The 20007-nt window shown below is 44.2% G+C and overlaps 1 long non-coding RNA gene across 1 annotated transcript; it reads left to right on the plus strand.

Annotated features, from left to right (window-relative positions):
- Positions 1–211: 211 nt before the first annotated feature.
- LOC134471493 (uncharacterized) lies at positions 212–19487 on the plus strand. Its single transcript, XR_010040942.1, has 3 exons — positions 212–350; positions 11252–11321; positions 19205–19487. It is a non-coding gene; the product is annotated as an uncharacterized LOC134471493 (long non-coding RNA).
- Positions 19488–20007: the final 520 nt, after the last annotated feature.

The raw sequence follows: 20007 nt of genomic DNA on the forward strand, positions 1-20007 counted from the left end.
TGGGACACATGTGTAAACACAAATGCTGGCAGAAAAAAATCCAAATGTGTCCACCATAATCCAGAGTTCTACTTGCAAAAGGCAACATGGGAAGTTTTATGGATTCACTTTGCCAAAATCATTTATTTTAAATTGTAAGTCTGCAATAATTGTCGCATGGAACATACCAAATACAAAATGGGTTTGTTATTTTTTTTTAATCTAGCAAATCTTGGCAAAAGTTGTGAGAGTCAGTGACACTGAAATATAAGACCTTTCCTCCTCATCCATGCCCTACAGCCAGCCTATTGGACGCATAGGAAATGGAAGCTATGCAATCAGCCACTTCCAGAGAAACTCAAAACTACAAGGTAAATGACATTATTTCTCTACTGTATGAATACAAAGGTAAAAAGAGAAAGGCAACAACCCAATTTTTTTCCTTCCTGATCCAGGTTGTTGCAAAATTTGATTTTATTCTCAACTTTCAGGATAGACTCTTTGGCTTTAGTTGAATAAGTTTATCTAGAATCCATGCTAACTCTAGTATGTGATTCTCAGATGACTGTGCAGACCAAGGATTCTAAACAAATAGGACAGAAACAAATTACTGAATTTCAGGGACACAAGAGTCAATGGCACACACCTGAAATGTCATTTGGACATTTCAGTGCAAAAATGTAAGACCTGGAACTGTGGCAAGGTTTTTAATCACAATGGAAATAAAGCTAAATACTAAGCCAATACCTGGCTGGTATCCTCTGTCTTAAGTCAGTTTCTGGGTCTTGGTTTTAGCTGCTACATTCTTGAGGTAAAAGGACATGCAGTTCTTCTGTCTTCATCCAGGAGAGTGGTATTATTAGTAATAATAAACCCAAACTAACAATAATGCAAAACTCCTTGCCATTGTCTAAAAAAAAGTGCAATTTGGATATTTATCCTAAATCTTCTATGTTCAAGAACTGTATTAATCATAACTTAATAATCACTTTCGCAGAGAATTATCATTGGATTCAGTGATAAGATTTTCTAATAATTTACTATTAGGTTTCTTTTCTGGTTTCCTCTTCTAAGTTTGCTCTACGTGCTAATTCCCACTTACTCTCTTTCAAACTTTTGAAAATTGTAATACATTATTCATTTTAATGTCGTAATTCTATACAAACACATGCATTTGAAACTAAGATATACAATTTTAGCTTTCTGATATTGGCTGTTTTAACCAATGTTTTTAAACTCTAATTACAAATCACCCAAATGATTTCTCTGCTGATAATGTTTAGACAACAAATTTCTAAGGAGTTTAATGAGCTATAATAACTGGAAATCTCTTCTATGATTTTTATTTTCAAATTTCAACTTGATTATATCTAGTCTTTAATTCTTCCTATTGACCTTGAGGAGACAGATGGGAAATTTCTCAAATAATGTTAAAACTTTTATCCAATAAAAATTGACTTTTTGTACTAGGTTTCCTTAACACAAAATGTTTTTATACAGCCTATATACATAACAAAATTTAGTTCATTATGCAATTTTATAAAAAATATTTTTGGCAATTTGCAGTCATTATTCCCAGTTGCTTACAATATTAATTCACTGTCCCTTGCTGTTTAATCATTTCAACATTGCTTGTTTTCTGCTTGCTTTTCCACGATGCCCACACATCATTAGTGACATGAGCATAAAATCCACAGGGCGATTTTCATTTCCATAATCATTGCCTACAGTTGTATAACACTGCTGCCATAAATTTAATTTACAAATATTTCAGAAGTTCTCCAATTCACCAAGTGACTGCCCTTTTCTTTTTAATTCCATCTAACTAGATGTCTATAAAACCCATAAATCTGACAAAGTGCACAAAATGAAATATTCATTAGAAACTCAAGTAGCATGCCAAACTTTGGTTTTTAGCCATATGTTCCAAAATCTCAAATTCCTTAGCATTCTAACCTTCATGCAAATTGCAGTACTGTATTCAAAGAAATCTGTCAGTCTATTTCTAAATTAAATTTTAAAATGAATCAAAAGCTTTCAACTTTTCTCCTGGAACCTAGGTCTGCAGAATAAGCAGCAATCATGCTGACTTGCTGCAGATTGGCCAAGCACTGCTTGAAGGAGTCTTACATCCACCAATAATCAGTGAGTCTAAAGACTGTTTCCTTGGTAGAGGCCAAGGAGTTTGGAGCCTCTATAGCAGATTCGGAATGACCTCCAGCTCTATCCATGCATCAGTCAGTTGTCATTGGAGAACTTCATCTTTTATTTCCAATAGTGTTGTAGTCAGGGATTTGCAAAGGAAACAAGATAGTACAGGACACATACTTTACAGAATTATTTTATAATAGTCACCCAAAGAGTTCAACACAAGAAATGCAGGAAATCTGTCCACACACTATGATCCAAGGAAACCTGCTGAGGGCCTAAATCCCACAGTAATATCCTGCATGAGTCCAGCTGAAGATCTTGAGCCCAAGATAATGCCCTCCCATGAATCCAACTGGAGGCCTAGAGTCCACGATAATATCTCATGCATGTGTGTTTCATGCGTCTGTGCTGGAAAGGACCTTAAGTGAGTCGTGGAAGCTATAAAGTTTGTTTCAGTGGGATGAATGATCTGTGCCAGTAGGCTGAGGGTCCTGCACTGAAGCCAGGAAGCAACACTTAAAGCAAGAACTTGAGCTCCTCTGAAAGGTACCACAGCCATCCTCACCGACAAGAAGGTCCTGAGGTCTTCTGGTGATGAAAACAGCTGAGTTCAAATCAGGAAGCCAGCATGACAAACTTCTCCAGGAGACTGAACAGCACACCATCTTCCCCTCTGGAACCAGGAAGTGATGCTCAAACAGCCCAGTTCACATCAGGAAAGTACCTCAACAAGTTCCTCTAGGAGAACCCGTGGCAACAGGAGAATCAACAGCCCTTCTTCAGTTCTCCTTTTATGCTGGCAACATTCTCAGGTGGGCCATCCATGCTCAGCACTGTGATGATGCAGTTCAGCTGGCCTTACAATCTGGCCACTGGTTATCAGTCCACTACCTAAGATTAACCTTTCCTTTCCAGTCCCAACTTCCCGCCTTTAATAATTCTTCACAAATTCTAGGCTTAGATTTTGCCTTCACTCTTAGTGGCAGTGAACATATATCCCAGATCTACTATCTGCTGTGAGCTGAATGCTTATGACCCCTCAAAATCCCTACGTTCAAACCCTAGTGCTTATTGTGGGGATATTCTGAGAAAGGCCCTTTGGAGAGTCATTAGTCTATGAGGAACAGTCTTTACGAGATTAATGGCCTTATTAAAAGGGGCAGGAGACAACTTGCTTCCTCTCATTTCTGCCACAGAGAGATAAACTAAGCAGGCGCCTGGCTGCAGACCAGGAGGAGGTCTTCATCAGACACCACTTGTTCTGGCACCTGAGTGCGGGACTCGGCAGCTTCTCAAACTGATGGAAACGCGTGCTTGTTTAAGTGACCCAGTCGGTAGCACAGTATTTAGCATGAAATAAGACTACATCTAAGTTTGCTTTTACACTTATTAATTCACTTAACAGCCCTAGCACGCAGAAACTCTTAGCATCTTCTTTAAAAGATGAGGAAACTGAATTGTCTTAGGGTTAACTATTCAAGACCACAGAGCCACTTTGTGGAAAACAGATAGGAACTAGAAAATGAAAATTGGGATTTTTGATAATTATATATTTTTTAAAATGCCCCTGGGTCTGAGCCTCCTTCACTTTCTGTCCTTCAAATATATATATGCCCATTCATATAGCCTCTTTTCCCCTTTTCTGAGCGTTAGCAATTTTCTCTCACTAACCCTCCCCTGTCAAATTTTAAAACTCCTGGCTTCATACCTACCTAATCCTGAACTTAGAAATGTCTTCTTTTCTCCCTTTACAACTGTGCTTCTAAAAATACAGTCTATTCCTCTAGCCTCCATAATTGCATATATTTGTCTCAAGTTTACTGTAAACATTCATGAAAGGGTGCAAAAGACCTCTTCCTGTAGATCTTACACTTATCTTCCTGTTGTAACTCTTTCACCTGTTCAGCAGAATCTGCGCTGGCTGAAGCAGCTCCTTTCATTTTTATTATCCTGTCCGGTGAATCCCTTCCCGTCTCCCAGGCAGCGTGTCACGGAGGGACCCTTTCCCTGTTTATCATCTACTTGTTCCTTGGCTGTGTGCTTAGCTTTTTCTCATCTGAACCCGCACTTTCCATAGTCCAACAGTCTCAGGTGTCAAGTTCTCAGAGAAGCATTTGTGCCTCTCATAGTTACTCAGCCCAAACCTTATTAAACATTTATTAAGCTTATTAAAGCATGCATCAGTGTTCACTACAGAAGGGAATTTAATGCAAGATATTTACATGCATAAGGATTTACACGCATTGGCTTGCAGTAGCCACCTACAGGCCAGATGTGGAGAAGTGCAAACGTGCTGTCTGTGAGCTGGAGATACGAAGGATCCATTCTTAGGTCTGCAGCTCACTCTAGGGTCCCACGTGAGTCGGTGTCAGCAGGCTGAAGGGTCTCTGATGAAGGAGCCTTCCTTCATGTCTCTATTTTTGCTTTCGGGTTACAGTCCTATCCAGGTTGGGTCTTCTGTTTTAGGAAATCCCTCCAGCCACACCCCGAATTATGCTGATCCAATTTAGCTGGGTGTTTCATGCTCAGATTGACACAATCAGTTAACTAACACAAACGTCCTGAAAAAATTCACCTGAACATTTTGGGAGCAACTCATTCTCAAAGCTAAAGTCAAGCTTCCACCCACACCAAGCCTCCTACACCTAAATTTCACATTTCAACCACGGGGTCATCGTCAGTCACCATCCACCTGAAGCCTGGAGTCTCAGACCCCTACTGCTAACAGGCTTCCTATACCAGCCCCCCTCTCACCAGAAAACTGCTAAGTGAAGCTCCTGGTGGTGCTATGTTGAATAGATCCTGAATTTCTAACTCTTGTTAAAAATTTCCCACAACTCATACCCAGGCGGAAGAGCTTCTCCCCATGTGCCAACCACTACACTGACCACTTTATACACTTTATTTCATTGAGTCCTTCCAACTACCATTTACCTCATCTTACAAAACCCCAAATAAGAGAAATTAGGGTACCCCAAATCATGTAGCATTAACATTCCTGCCTGGGGCTTATTTGACACCCAGTGCATTTTCTTAGTGCTTTTTGCTCATAGTGGTGGTTAAAGATTTCAGCCACTCTATCGCAATTATTAAAAGAGCATTTTCTACTGCCAGCCTTTGGGTCACCTCATTTCCAAACCCATTCTTGATGGTGCCCTAAGATTTCATAAAATAAATCAGTAAGAAAGGATGTCTAGTTAGGTCCTCTTGAAATGCTGTTTCTGTTGGCCCCTCCAGTCTTGTAGAACATGACCTTTCAGCATTCTCTCCCACTCTGCAAGTTTGTGCACTAAGGAATTATATCACATCACCTGTATTCCTAACAGCTATGTGTGTTTTACTCTGTGTGGTTTCTTTCATGGAAAACGGCCCACCTCAAACCTTTGCCCTCACTCTTGTATTCATATTTCAAAACCAATTAGAAGTGTCACTGCATCGTTAGGGTCAGGTCCGGCAATTAAATTACTTCCTCCCAGAGCTCTCAGGACAACTGACTTGACTTTACATCTCTGTCTTGGTTCGTGCATGACAGCTTCCTATAGTCAGTCACATATCCATCTTCTCTGACTCCTTCAGCAACTTTCTGATCTCAACTCTTAATTCATGAAGAATGTGGTCTTCATGTTGTAGAAACTAATGGATAAAACAACAAGCAAACGCCTTTAGAGAAAGGAATTAAAATAACAAATGCTGGACGTTACTGTGCCACTGGAAACATTCAAGGGATCCAAGAGCGATTACTACTTAGTCAAAATTTACAGAGAGAAAAACAGAAACAGAAGAGAAGGAGAAGTGGGGAGGGATAAAAAGGTGAGGAAGGAGGAGAAAAAGGCGAGAACTCAGAGAAAAGGGAAGCAGAGAGCGACACTGCTTGTGGCCAGCTAGTCCACACTGTCACTCTTGCAGGGTTAGTGGCTGTGCTTGCAGATACCTCAGAGAGTGTCACAGAAAGACAGTGAGCGGACAGCGGAAGAACCAGGGATCTAGTCCACCCAGCACCTCTGAGTTTTATCTCTCTAAGAAAGCCCTGGTGATCAGTGATCCACGGTTTTCTCTTCTGTATTTTCAAGCCTTCCAGCCTGTACCACGCGCTTGAAGAGTCTAGGGGAGCAGAATGGGTGGCGATGACATTCTGACCCAGTCCTCATGCGATGGACTTTGGGGGGATGTTGTGAGGAAACTGGCCAGAGCTCCCACAACTGAGGGACAGCGTGCAGAGCCCCACTCAGCAGAGGAACGCGGTGGCTACAGCCTCCCACGCAGAAAAGGGCAATCCCAGGCTGGTCTCCTCTGAGGAACCTGCTCTGCTTTCAGGGCTGAGTTCCCTCCCGGGTTTGCACCTCTATGCAGAGCCCTGTTCTCTTTGCAAGCCAGGGGGGAGCATCTGTCTCCATGGATGCTACAGAGTGCCGCTTACTGGTAGCTGGAGCCCTGGACCGTACTGCACGGTACTTGAACAGATTTATTGGAGTTCATACTAATTGTTTATCACCCAAAACTCACTTCATATGGTACACTGGGTCAGAAACAAAAGTCCTCACTCGTTTTTGCAAATGCTACAACTCAGGTATTCATTGGGGTTGGAGGGTCCAGTGACTTTTGCAACTCTTCCCGTACATTTGCTGTGTTTCTGAGCCAGTCCTACTTACTTTTTGTCTGTTTTTCTTTTTAAAAATTTGGTTCATTTCGACCAATATTCTGTGTAGAAGAATTTATCCAGCTTAGCCCAGCAGCAACAAGGCTGTGTGAGTCCTGCGAGGGGCTACCTGACACTCAACCTGAGAGTCTTCCGCCTTTTAACCTTGGAGCTAAGTGGACTTGCCTCCTCTAGACCCTTCCTCTCCCACTTTTTAAAAATCTCCACCTATTTTATCATTCTGTTTTTCCCTACCAGCACAATTCACAACACCTAAGTACTCATCACTAGATTAATATAAAATACGTGTCACACACACTGGAATATTACTCAGTCATAAAAAGAGTGGAATCATATCAATTGCTGGGAAAAATGTTTTATGTGTGGTACTGGGAATTGAATTCAAGACCTAATGCTTGCCCAGCTGCCCCTGAGCCACTGAGCTACATCCAAGGCCTTTGCTGGGAAAATTTGAGATCATAAGCAAAATAGGCCAGCATCAAACAAATACTGTGTGTTTTCTTTTATAGGAGCAACCTAAATATGAATCAATGAATCAAACAAACGAGTGATGATAGACAGCAGATAGACTCTTGGAGACAGGGAGGAGGAGCAAGGACAGGAGGAGAAAGGGGATTCAGGGAAGGAAAATGAAAAATACACGTTATATAGATGGACCAGTTTCCCAAACGACATCACTATTCTGTAATGTAAGCATATACTGGTAAAAAAAAAATTAGAAATGTAAAATATATTTTTCTCATTCAATTCCTGCCTTCTCAGGCTAGTATAAATACTTATGCAGTTCTCCAAACGGCCACGAGAGGGAGACCTAAACTCCTGTCCCTTGCTCTGGGGCTCTAAGGCCCTCCAGGGACCCTGCAGAGCTCTCACCAATTCTCTCCTGGCTCCACCCGGGAGGCCACCCCGCTGCTTCCCCCGGGGCCAGGGGGTGGACTAGGGGTGCACTCCGTCTGCTCCCTCTGCCAGGACCCTCGTTGGGCTCTGTGGAACTCTCGCCTCGGAAACCCCAGGGTCTCTGGTTTCCCCAGGCTCCCACCCGGCTTGGGATCCTCGGGGCCGCGGTGGCCTCCGCACCCTGACGTCGTGGACCCGCGCCCCGCGATCTGTGCCTTCATCTGCCAGCGCTGGGCCGCTTGGCGGCGGCGTTCGCGAGCGCTCGGACTTCGCACGATCTGGGGCGCAGGGGTGCGGAGCCTGGTTCTCTAGGACGCTGCTGGGGGTTGGGGGGGCGTGTTTCAGTGAAAACCTGGAGGAAGCTGCCTTTACTTCTCCAGAGTCCAGTCCTCAGCCTAGGAGGGTCTGCGCCTTAAAACCTTCAAGCCGTCACTTTAAAGTGTAGGTGACTGACAGTAATGCCAGTAACTTCCGTCCAACAGACCACCGAAGTCCGCTCGGAAGAAGCTTCCCTCTCAAACGTTTGTAAAAGCATCAGTTTTGCAATCATTTGCAAATTCATCGGGTATTCCTAATCGATAAACAGCCCAGCTTTGTAATTTCACCTCTACACCTCTTGTCAACTCTTCTGGGTTCTCTGATTTAATTATGAGTTAAATAAAATATTTGACAAGTTCATTTCGTGTCTGTAGTGCTTTTTAAAAAAAAAAATCTGATTTAAAGTTATTCTTTAACAAAATCTGGAGCCCAGTACTGGCTCTGATTTGGCCTGGGAACCACATCTCCTTTAATTCAGGGCTCTTGGACCCTCTCCATGTACCCCTCCTTCCCAAACCCAAGCCCCTCCTAGGCATGGGGCCCTGCTCAATGCCCTCACTAATGCCCTACCCAGCTGCTCTCCTGCTAAGGGGGAAGGGAAATCTTGCCCAGGCTCCCTGTGTCCCACACAACCCCACCGACTCCGCATTACCCCCCACCCACCTCCAAAGCTCCCAGGACTGGATCTGAGCTTCCACAAGGGGGCGCCACCACCCCTCTCTGAGCTCCTCTCTGTGGAAAGGGGCCTGCACAGTTCCCGGGCCAGCTATAGCGCCGCCCACTGGGCTTCCTTCTTGCTGCTGTCTCTGGTCCAGCCCAGCGTCTCCCAGAGCTCCTGTCTTGTCTTGTGCTTCTTACTGAGCCTCATCCTACTTTTTGCTGCTTGCACTCCCAGCTTCCAGTGGAAAGCCGCTTTTATTTGACTCCCGCTGTGCTCTGTTCCACTCTGAAATCTAAAACCAGGGCAGGATGGACTCTGAGTGGTGCAGCGCTGAGAGAGTAAATGACCACGGTAATAGCACAGTAAAACCTCAAGGGTGTAAGCGAAGGTGGCTGAGGAAGGTCACCATCCACAGGAACAAACTCAGCTTGTGCATCTTACCAGCATCTGATAATGTGTTCCCGCTCCTAAGAGTGGAGGTGGTATTTTCCCCTGGATATTCACAATTTTTATAGTTATTATTGGGACGCATACGAAATGTATTCCGCAGGGTCATTTAGATTTGAAAATATATTCTCTAAACTGTTTCTTCCCTCAGTCCCTCGGGTCCCAACTACAAACTGTTTGGAGCTGGAACAGAGAACAAATCAACCTTCCTGTGCTTCCAAGAAGAGAAAAGAAAGCGGTTATATGAGTGGTTAAAGGAGAAAAGCGCGTTGGATGCTTTCAGTTTTGGCGAACTGACTGGCTGAGCTGCCTTTGCCCATCACAGGAAGCACTGAGTGACTGCGAGCTAACGCAAAACAAGGCCTGGGTGTTCGAGGGCTGGGGAGGCTCTGACCTCGGTAATGGGCTTGTCCATCTGGGCTGAGGGACAGCGCGTTATTCTGGTATGAAACAGGAGCAATACAACATCTTGAAGCAGTGTGTCCACCCGAGGGCATCTGTACATCCTGCACGAGGGCCCTATCCCAGCTCTCCTGTCGTGGTCACCATGGTCATCACAGTCAGGGCGGCCCCATCTGGGCACCTGCTGCAGTCTCAGGGGTGAAGAATGTGATTGGCCAGCCTGAGCTCCGTGTTAGAGACCCTGCCTCCCCCATCGTACAGGGGCTCTAATTCTCATGATCTGTCTCTGCCAAATCAATAAAACCACTAGCAAATGTAAACAAAGATTTATCATTAGATTAACAATGCATAGGTGTGAGAGGAAGTTAAAGCCCCAAGGAGATAAGTCAGTGACAACATCTTCTTCATTTCTGGCCAGGTCCTTCCTTGGAAAGACAAGGATGTTATTATTACCTTCCTCTGTGCCTCACCGTGAGGCAAGAATAGAGCACCCTTGCACCCTCCGTCTAAAATGGAACAGGTGTCAGGCCAAACAGATGTCAGGCCAGTTAATCTGAGTTCCAAGCCTCTGGCCAGTTACTCTTTTCTCAGGTAATTAAAGAAACAAGACAATGTGCTGGAGTGCAGATTGGCCCTGGTAAATCCAGCTGACAGAAACCCAGTTTCCTCATGCCAGAGCAGAAGTTTGGGGAGTTAGAGACAAACGTAACCACTATATGCACAGTGTTTTGTTGAGGTGGGTATTATAAGTCACCTAGAGATGATTTGAATTATGTGGAGGGATGCACACAGATCGTGTGTGCACAGATCATGTGCAGATGTTACACTGCTTTTAAAGGGACTATAGCATTCATGGATTTGGGTATATACAAGGGAAAAGAAATTCTGAAAATAATTGCTTGAAGATAGCAGGAGTCAGCTGTACTGAGTCTGAGCTCCCTCTGCTAAACTACGCCATCTCCCTGCAGCTCTGCCTCCCACTGTCAGACTGTCCCCAGGCAGAGCGCTGGGTTCTGGCAGGGCGCTTGCCTTTCTGTGTCCTGTGTCTGGTTAGTAAGATCCCCACACTCATCAAGTCAGCGATCAGATGAGTAGAGAATGAGGTTCATGAACAAAAACAAGGTTAAAAACAGCAACAAAAAACAAAATAAGGTTCTTCATTTTAGAACTAAAAAGAAGAAGTTTTCAGGCTAGACAAAAAAAGCCCAGGAGTTAGAATTATTGCACAAGGTCAGAATCGGACTAAGGGTCAAGCTGACACGCCTGAATAGCTCCCGCCGCCCTTAACTCTTATTTTGGAGAATATTAGTGAGGCAGTTTGGCCCAGAATTCTAAGCCATCCTTAAAATTAGAAGGAAGCTTGCTAGACCTGCATTTACTTTAGTATGGGCTTATGGCGCCCTCTTGTGTTGATTTCTGAGAATTGCAGGATTCCATGTGAACTGGGAAATATTTTTTTGTTACTTTTTTTCCCAAAAAATCATTTCAGTATCTGACAAAAATGGGAAGCAAAGCATTCATAATTCCAAGTATCAATTTCCGATCTATCTTATGTGCACCTGCTATCTCATTTTATGTTTCAAATTGGCCCTCTGAAGAAGGTCACATAGGTATTGACCGTTTGGGGAACAGGGGAACAGCTCAGGGGTGCAAAGCTACCCCAGGGCACAGTGGCCAACATCAGAGCCAAGGACTCCTGGCTGCACTGACCCTAATGCTCGTCGCTTGTTATTTCACAGGAACTGACAGATGGGTCGCAAAAATCCACGGGGTCCCATCACTGCCAGGGTGAACTCATTGGCACAGCAGGTAAGGGTCAACTGCCGCATGGAATGTGGGGTGCAAAGTAGGAGCTGGCATCTGAAACATTCCTAAGCTGGAGCTCGGGGCCAGGCAGGTGGGCTTTCACATCTTTTCCACATCTGCCAGGATCTGGGTTGCAGGGTATCCCAGGGCCGGGGCCAGCATCCTGCATGCTCTATGCAGGAACAGACCTCACATCTGTAAGCCGAGTGGCCTGTGGTCCAGCAAACTTTTCCTGCACACTCTTCCCTCGTGCTGGCTCTGTTGCAGTTTCTCTTCTGATTTTCCACCACAACCAAGCACCTGTTTCCATACTTGTACTTCTTTTCACCCAACGTGGAAGATGCCTGGAAGATTCCTTTCATCCAGTATTTGAAACTGCACTCAACTCTTAAGGCCAAGTTGCAGGGCCATCTCATCCCTCTGACTCCCTTCGAATTTCTGATGTCCCCCACTACCTAGTTCCATGGACATCTCTCATGAACGGACGCATAACTCCTTTGCATCTGTTTTAAAATATACATTGTGTCCTGCATAATCTGAGGACAGAAACCACGACTTCTCTGCATTTTGTGTGATAGAAAGACACAAAGATAGGATGAGGTTGGGGCCAGACAAGGCCAGGTACCTCATGTTGTCACGCAGACCTTTCCTGCTGGATTCCTGTGTATGTACAATGTCTTAACAGCACCTGTTATGGAAATGGGGTAACAATCTGCACAAACCCCTGATACACAGAATGCACTAGATTTAACAAAATCTGGTTTGAATTGTTTGTTTAAAGAAAACAAATCTATATAGAAGTGACTCATCCAAGGTCACATGTATGGTTTCTAGGTTTCAAACTCTGAGTTTCTGATTCCTAGGTCTTTATCTTTTAAGCCAACCAAAATAATTTTCATTCCATTTCTTCTTGATCCCATAAGCAAATAAAATTGCTGCCAACACACTCTACATAGTATCCTGCCCCTGTATTAGTCAGCTTTCCATTACTGTAACAAAATACCTGAAATAATCAGTTTAAAAAGAAGATAGTTTTATTTGGGCTCAAAATTTTGAAGGTTTCGACCTATATTCACTTATTGTTGTTACGTTTGTCCCTAGAGTGAGGCCACACATCATAGTAGTGGCACATGCTAGAGGAATCTTGTTCATTTCATGATCAGGAGTGAAAGAAAAAGAGGCCAGAATTGCAAATCCTCTTTGTGGTTCACCGCAATGACTGGAAGATCTCCTACGATGTCCAGCCACTTGAAGTTTCCAATGTATCCTGATTGTGCCATCGGCTGGAGACCAAGCTTTTAACATCAAAGCTCTGGGGAATTTTTAAGGCCCAAACTAAAGAAAGCCTATTTTACATTTCTGCCCCTTGTCACTATTTTCCTTCAAAGTCAAAGACTCCCAAAGCAAAGACTCCCTTTTTGTATTCTCCACCACATGGCCTACAAGAACGGCACACAGTAGGAACTGGATACATCCTTAAGAAACGCTGAGCAATCCTGGGCACGCTGCAGTACCCAGATCCTCTCTGTGTTGTCGCCCCTAAATTCAACACACTCCCTGATTCCTCCCCTTACTCTTTCTGGTCCTTCTGGGCTCACCCAGGATGACACCATAGCAGAGCAGACACAGGGAGGTGAATCCCAAGCACAGAGCAGGACCAAGCCCCAGTCCTCGGTGTCCAGAGGATGGAAGTCACTTTCTAAAGCCAAGTCAGGGTGATACTAATGCACCTGAAGAAGGAAAGCAAAGGTGATTGGGCAAGAAACCAAGCTGCCCAAGTCTGGAGGAGGAAATGAGAGGAATGGGATACAGGGAGGCAAGGCAGTTGGTATAACCAAGCCTTAACTAATCAATGCTATGTTGCAAATGAGTGGGCTTGACCAAAGGCAAGCACATCTCTGCCCTGAACACCGTCAGCTGATTCCAAGCCAGTGAGCATCTTCAGTCCGGCTTTCCAAAGACAGAGCCTGGACCCTCCCTTGGCCATGACAGCCTGGGGTTTCGCCCCCTTGTTTTCTCTCTAAATTGTTTTTCAGTCAGGGCTGTGGGGCTGCGACTTGCTGGAGATGCAGCTGGACACTTCCTGCTCCATCTCCTCAGTGACTCTGTCTCACCAGCCAGGCGTCTCTCTTGGCACTGAGCACAAGACAGCCAGCGAGGCTGTGGGCTAAATCTAAACCATGATTTCATCCCTAAGCCAGGCTCACAGCAGGAGCCTCTGGAGGCCTAAGATAAAACCCCTGCATCCCGAGATCTCAGGGATTTTGCATATTTCTAGGGTCCAAAGAGCAAGAGAAGGAATGATCTAGAGAAGCTGCTGCAGGAGCTCCAAGTATATTTTGCCCATAAACGGCCCTGCCAGGACCGCCTTATGGCACCTGAGGGTCCAGAGCGTCACCTCTCCCCTGCCCAAGTGTCCTGTTTGCTGTGGTTCAGTCTCAGGAGGCCTGTTCTCTGCCCCAGAGAGGAACAAATCTGTGACAGGATTACAGCCTGGTATTCTGCTAAGAAAGTGTCAGGCCTCCCTTCCACTTTTTAACCTTTTGTGCATTTTTCAATTTTAAATTTTTTAAACTGACACATTAAAAGATGTGCATATTTATGAGACATCATTTGACATTTCTGTACCCTATATACATTGTATAATGTTCAAGTTAGGGTAAGCAGATCTGTCAGTTTAAATGTGTCTCATTTCTTTGCGATAAAAACTTTCCAAATTTTTATTCTAACCTTTTATTTCACTCAATTTTTTTGTCTTATTTTTTGAAAAGAACACAGTATATTATTGTTATCTCTAGTTATCCTAATGGCAATACAATGCCATAATTTCTTTCTCTTAACTATAACATAGTACTCATTGGTTGACTCTTTACCCAACTGTTTTAAAGCATATTTCCTGCTTAAATAATTAAGGGCAAAGCAAATACAGTTGTCACAAAAACCAAAGTTTGTTTTTTCAAACACTTCCTACTCCAAGAAATGATTTCTGATTTTTTTAAAGAAATACAATCCAGAATATTTCCTCAGAGCAGCTCCTCAGAGCAGCTAAGCAGTCATAGGGATTCATTCCTTATATGACAGCCCTGGGGTGTGGCAGGACGTCACCCAACATCAACGAGCTGGAGCTGAAAACCAGACGTCAACCCAGCAAGGTGTCTGATGGGCAAAGTTACCACTACAGCTGCAGGAATACGGATTAAGCAGGCCCTGTGCTTGAAACCTGACCTTTGGAGGATGCCAGAGACATGAAGGTGTTTTTTGTAACACTAGCAACAGGAAGCATATATGCTAAGATATATGATTCTGGTTTCAGCCAGCAAGAATAAGGGAGGGCAGAGAATGTTGCAGGCAGGGAGGACAGGAGGAGGGGGAAGGTGAATTCCATGCAGAAAGCAGAGTATGAGCATAAGCTCAGAGGTGCAAAGTTGTTCTGCAAATGTGCAAAGTGTCTGCAGCTTATGGGGCTGTGCAGTGAGGTCTGTGCCAAAAGCAATCACTACAAGGTTAGGATAAGATCAGATGAGAGAAGTCCAGTGGTATTTTCATAAGGAGTTTGGACTTCATCACTTAGAGTCATCCAAGTGCACTGAAGATGAAAAAATGAGCTTCAACTGGACAAGATCACACTCCCAGCCATGGGTGCTATAGACAGGACTTTGGCTCAACTGTGCAGGAGAGATCCTTGACCCTGAAGCCTGAAGGCTCCTGGTCTTTTTCTGTGCCACTTCTTTCCAAACCTGGACTCCTGACCCCCTTCCAGTGATGCAGTTTGAGTTGCTTTGTTCCTGGGGCTGAGTGGTGGCAGTTCCTGGCTCATTAATACTAAGATGGTAACGAAAAAGTACTTAGGGCTTCTCACCTGGTCCCCAGACAAAATACTTTCATTTTCCTACTCTGGAAGGAAGCAGACCAATATGCAGCTTTGGTGCATGAAATGAGAGAGTCTCTGGCTGCTCTCTGGCTGCAAAGGAAAATGTTTCCTGGACACTTAGAAGCAAAGCTGGGATGGGCACCAGGCCTGGAGCTGGGGCTGACAGTCACCAGCACAGTGGTGGGCAGGGTCTGGATTTGGAAAAGGCAAAAGCACGTCTCAGAGAGAATATGTAGGCATCTTGCAGGAAGGAAAAGAAGCAAAGATGGAGGGTGTGGAGAAAACTGATCAGTTTACGGAACTCCACTCTGCTCCACAAAGTTCTCTGCAGACAGCTTGTAACTACACCTCAGAAGTAGAAAATCATATGGATTTTCTCTTTGTTTAGGGATATTGTATCTTTAATCTTGACTTCTCATTTCCAAGGATAGCAGGAAAAAATGAAAAAGAACATCTTAATCTTGCCAATCAAAGATAGAACATTTATCTCTAGCTTAAAATATTTGCAGTCTGAAAGGCTAAAGCAGGAGGATCACAAGTTCAAGTCACTGCTGGGCAACTTAGTGTGTCCCTCTCTCGAAATAAAAGAATAATAATAAAATGATAAAAGGCTGGAGCTGTAGCTCAGTGTGAAGGCCCTGGGTTTAAGCCTCAGTACAGATAAATAGGCTAACTACTTGTGAAAAGCATTTGTTTTTAGAGAATATTCATTTCTATTACTATTACTTCTATTACTGAAGATTAATTTTAATTTGATAATAGAAATACTTTAAGTACAGATAAGGTGAGTTTACAGAATATGTAGATACTGAGTATTGATAGGAAAGAATGCAAAGAACCAAAGAAACCTAGTTCTCATTAGGTGTCCAGACACACAATCTTTGCTGTACACCAAATATTCAGACTTAGACCGAACTAAATTTATAGAGGCCCCATATATATATTCAGCTGACAGTTGGAGGCAGTCATTCTGGATCTATGTGTCCTCTGCTGAACAGAAACAAGTACAATAGAAATTAACCAGCTGTTCACCTGGAGAGTTGCCAGGGTGCAGCTGTTGACCAGGTGCACACATCCCCGCATCTTGTCCATAGAACCAGTGTGTTTTACTGGCCCAAGCTGCCTTGCAGTGGGGGCTGTTTCTCAGATGTCTGCGGTGGTGCTTGGAACCACCTGGGCTTGGGGAGGGCCAGTGTAGAAGAGCAAAGCAGCACAGAAGGGCCAGACGAGGCTCGGGATTCAGGAACTGTGCTCCTTCACCCAGCCTGCAGCTTCTCAGAAGTCGTTTTGAAGTGATAAATGATCTCATCTTCTTTCCTTTGCTTCCTTCTGTGTGCTTCAGTTGAATTAATGAAGAGTGTGATTTGATCTGTAAGCCTTTCTGCTCCATGGCCCCCGAGAGCATATCCTTGGTCGTGGAGGTCACTACAACATCAAGCTAATTAATTTCCCATGTAGTACAAGTCAAAATTTGAATTAAGCATGTGCTTTCTATTATAGCAAGAAACTGCTGTATTGATCATTCCAATATATCCCAGGTGTAGGAGAAACTGAACAGCTGCAGAACTGTAGGGAAACAGTTTCTCCTCTGCAGCCTGGTTTTGTCCCTGCCCTGCCTACCTCATGTGAGCATTGAGAATTCTGGCCACTGAAGGGATGTGGCTGCCCCAGCTTAGTCCCACTGGACTTACCTTGGTTCCTGTTCACAAAAACCTGTTTTAGATGTGACTTGTGTCTCCATTCACCAGGTGGCTAATGCTACACACAATTGTCTCAATACCAAGCCTCATTTCAGCCATGCTGAGGACTTTAAATAAATTCCACAAACATACAAAAGAGCATGCAGCTGGGTCCCTAAATGCCAGCATAGGCTATTAGCTTTGAGAGGATGAGGTGAAGTTCATCTACCTGGATGCTTTCTGTTCAGTGGGATGTGGACTCCTCCAATACCAGGTAGGTGCAGCAGGAAAGAAGCACCATGCTGGGTACTTGTCTTCTTGGTTTTTTATCAGAAATTTTGTAATCTATGTTGTCAGAGGTTGTTCAGAGAACAATTCGAATCAGGACATGGAGTTTATAATATTATTTTTATGGTGGTCACCCAGATTTAACACAAGAAAATGCAAGAAATCTATCCAAGACACTAAACACATAGAATATTTAGCCAAGGGCCTGAATCCCACAGCAATGTTCCATATGAGTCCAGATAAAAACCCAGGGCTCATGATAATGCCTCCCATGCGTCCAACTGTAGGTCTAGAGCCCACAAGAAGGATTCATGCTGGTCTGTTTTACGAATCCGTGCTGGTAAGGCCCAAAGGTCAGCGGTGGAAGCTAGAACATCTTTACCAGCAGGGTGAAGGAGCTGTGCTGGTAGGTTGAGGGTTTTACACTAGAGCTTAGAAGTTACACTCAAAATAAGAACCAAGGCTACCCTGAAAAGTACCACAGCCATCCTCAGTAACACGGAGGTCCTGAGCTCCTCCAATGATAAGAAGAATAGAGTACATGCCAGAAAGCCAGCGTGACAAGTTTTTCCTGGAGACTAAACAGCACACATCTTCCCCTCTAGAGCCATAAAGCAATGTTCAATGTAAGGACAGAGGTCCCCCAAAGTGAACCACAGCCACTCTCATCAACAAGGTCTTCAGCTCCTCCGATGACAATGTCAAACTCACACTGGGGAAGCTAGTCATGAAGAGCTCCTCCAAGAGGACCAGCGACTCAAACAGCAACATTTAGAGAATCTCACAATGCCTAGCTTTTCCTTTTCCAATTCTCTATTTATGCTGGCAACTTTCCCCAAGTGGGCCATCTACACTCAGCACCACGCTGATTTAACTCAGTTGGTGTTAAGTTTACCACCAGTTTTTAATCCATAACAACCTGTGTTATTTAGATTTCCATTACTGTAACAAATACCTGAGCTAGTCATCTGATAGAGTGAAAAAGTAATTCTGAATCAGTTATACAGGTCTCACCCCATGGTCAGTTGGCCTCATTATTTTTAGGCCTGTGAGGAGGCAAACAGCAGTGGGAACATGTGGTGATGCAAAGCTCTTCACTTGTTTTCATCTGTGCCTTTCATGTGAACTTTGAGTTAAATAAACAAGGAATTCAGCAGAGAGTAGCTAGGAGCAGAGTCTAAGTGCCAGTCAATACAAGAGAGGGCTGAGAATCTTTCCTCAAGTAAGCCACTATATCTAAGTGCAGACCTAAAGGAAAGAAGAATCAAGTGATGCAGATAGCAAGAGGCAGGCCTGTCACCCCAAGGGATGAGCAGCTGGCAAGGTCCACAGGTGGGAACAAACCTGGATCAAGGTCTAGATCAGGTATAGTTTGCTTGGGTATAAGCAAACTAAACCGTGCAAGTATTTCATTGGTGTATTGCCTGATATTGTTTATCCGGAATGCAAACATCATCCACAGAAAGAAGATAGGCAGAGGAGGCTGCCACACTGTCCTCTGAGCTGCTCTGTAAAGAACACATGGGGTATAAGAAGGAAACAAAGTCCTGGTGCACTGTTAAAATCCAGGTTCAAAGTGATGTTAGCCTGGGCCAATACAGTGGTATTGGAGGTCAAGAGTTGCAGGCTAAGGACGGAACCAATGGAAGGCAGAGTTGACAGTGACAAAAATAATGGACACTGAGAACCCCTGCTGGGCTTTGCCCTGTGAAATCAGGTGGATGGTCATGCAGCTTATGGAAATGAGGGCTGAGGAGGGACATTTTGAAAGCTTCAGGAAGATGAGTAATCTAGGTGTTTTGGATGTGCCACCTTTATGATGACCTTTGGACATCCCTGTTCTTAGGAGAGATTGTTGAGAGAGTTTATTAAGTTGTGATTCCTAAAGACCCTTATATATATGCAGGAGCGCATTCGCCCTGGCCAGTGATGGCCCCTCCTATCACAGTACTTACTCGCCCTGACACCAAAAGTCATTCAACAGTTTTCGCAGATGCAATTTCCTGCCAAGACTTCTCTTGAACTTAACTATTTCCTTCTTGTCTCAGACTTCTTCCTGTCTGCCTGAGAGCCACCCGACATCCAGCTTCTGACGCACAGGACAGGCAGACCTTGCATCTTCAGACCCACACCTGAAAGCAGAGGCAGACAGCAGCAGTCCAGTGGACAGCCATTCCTCATCCTCCAGAAGTTGACATCTTCCATCCATGGAGCAGGGGCCTTGGGGCTGGCCAGCTGCCCTCCCTTCCTTGCTTGCCCTATCTAGGAAGTTCTGCCAGCAGAAAACAGAGTACTTATTCCAAGTCAAGGGCTGTATTCTTTGTGTCTTTTCAGGACCTGAGCAAAGAGCAATTCAATGATGCGAATATACTGTACACACCTTGTATTTTACATCAGCTTCCTGTTGCCAGGAATTTTACTAGAATGTTCTCTCCTCCTTTGGAGTGACACTCCAGCCTTTATACTTACAATCTGAGTAGCCCAAAAGGGGCCATTCACTTGTGCCAGGAAATGTGTTCCTAACTGCTCTTTGATTTTTGAAGCCAGTCCTGTCTGCTTTTCTGCTTATAATTACTGATGTGAACAGGATCAAGGCTCAGCAGGTCACACAGATGGCATGACTGTCAGACGCACAAATCAGCTCCAATTTTGTGGAGCTCAGACAGTAAACATGAAATCAAATAGTGATACAGACAGCAAAAAAGATTACAAAATGTAGTGGGGCGGAGGCAAATTACTTAGAGAGTTTCAAGGGAGGTTTGCTGGAGAAGTGAAATTCAAGTTAAGAAGAAATTCATCAGTACAACTGCCAGGAAATAGTGTTGCAAGTCATAGGACAGCCAAGGCAGTA

The sequence above is a fragment of the Cavia porcellus genome, unplaced genomic scaffold (assembly GCF_034190915.1).
Source record: "Cavia porcellus strain 051 isolate PalLab524CR breed Dunkin Hartley unplaced genomic scaffold, mCavPor4.1 scaffold_18, whole genome shotgun sequence".
Taxonomy (NCBI): Eukaryota; Metazoa; Chordata; class Mammalia; order Rodentia; family Caviidae; genus Cavia; species Cavia porcellus.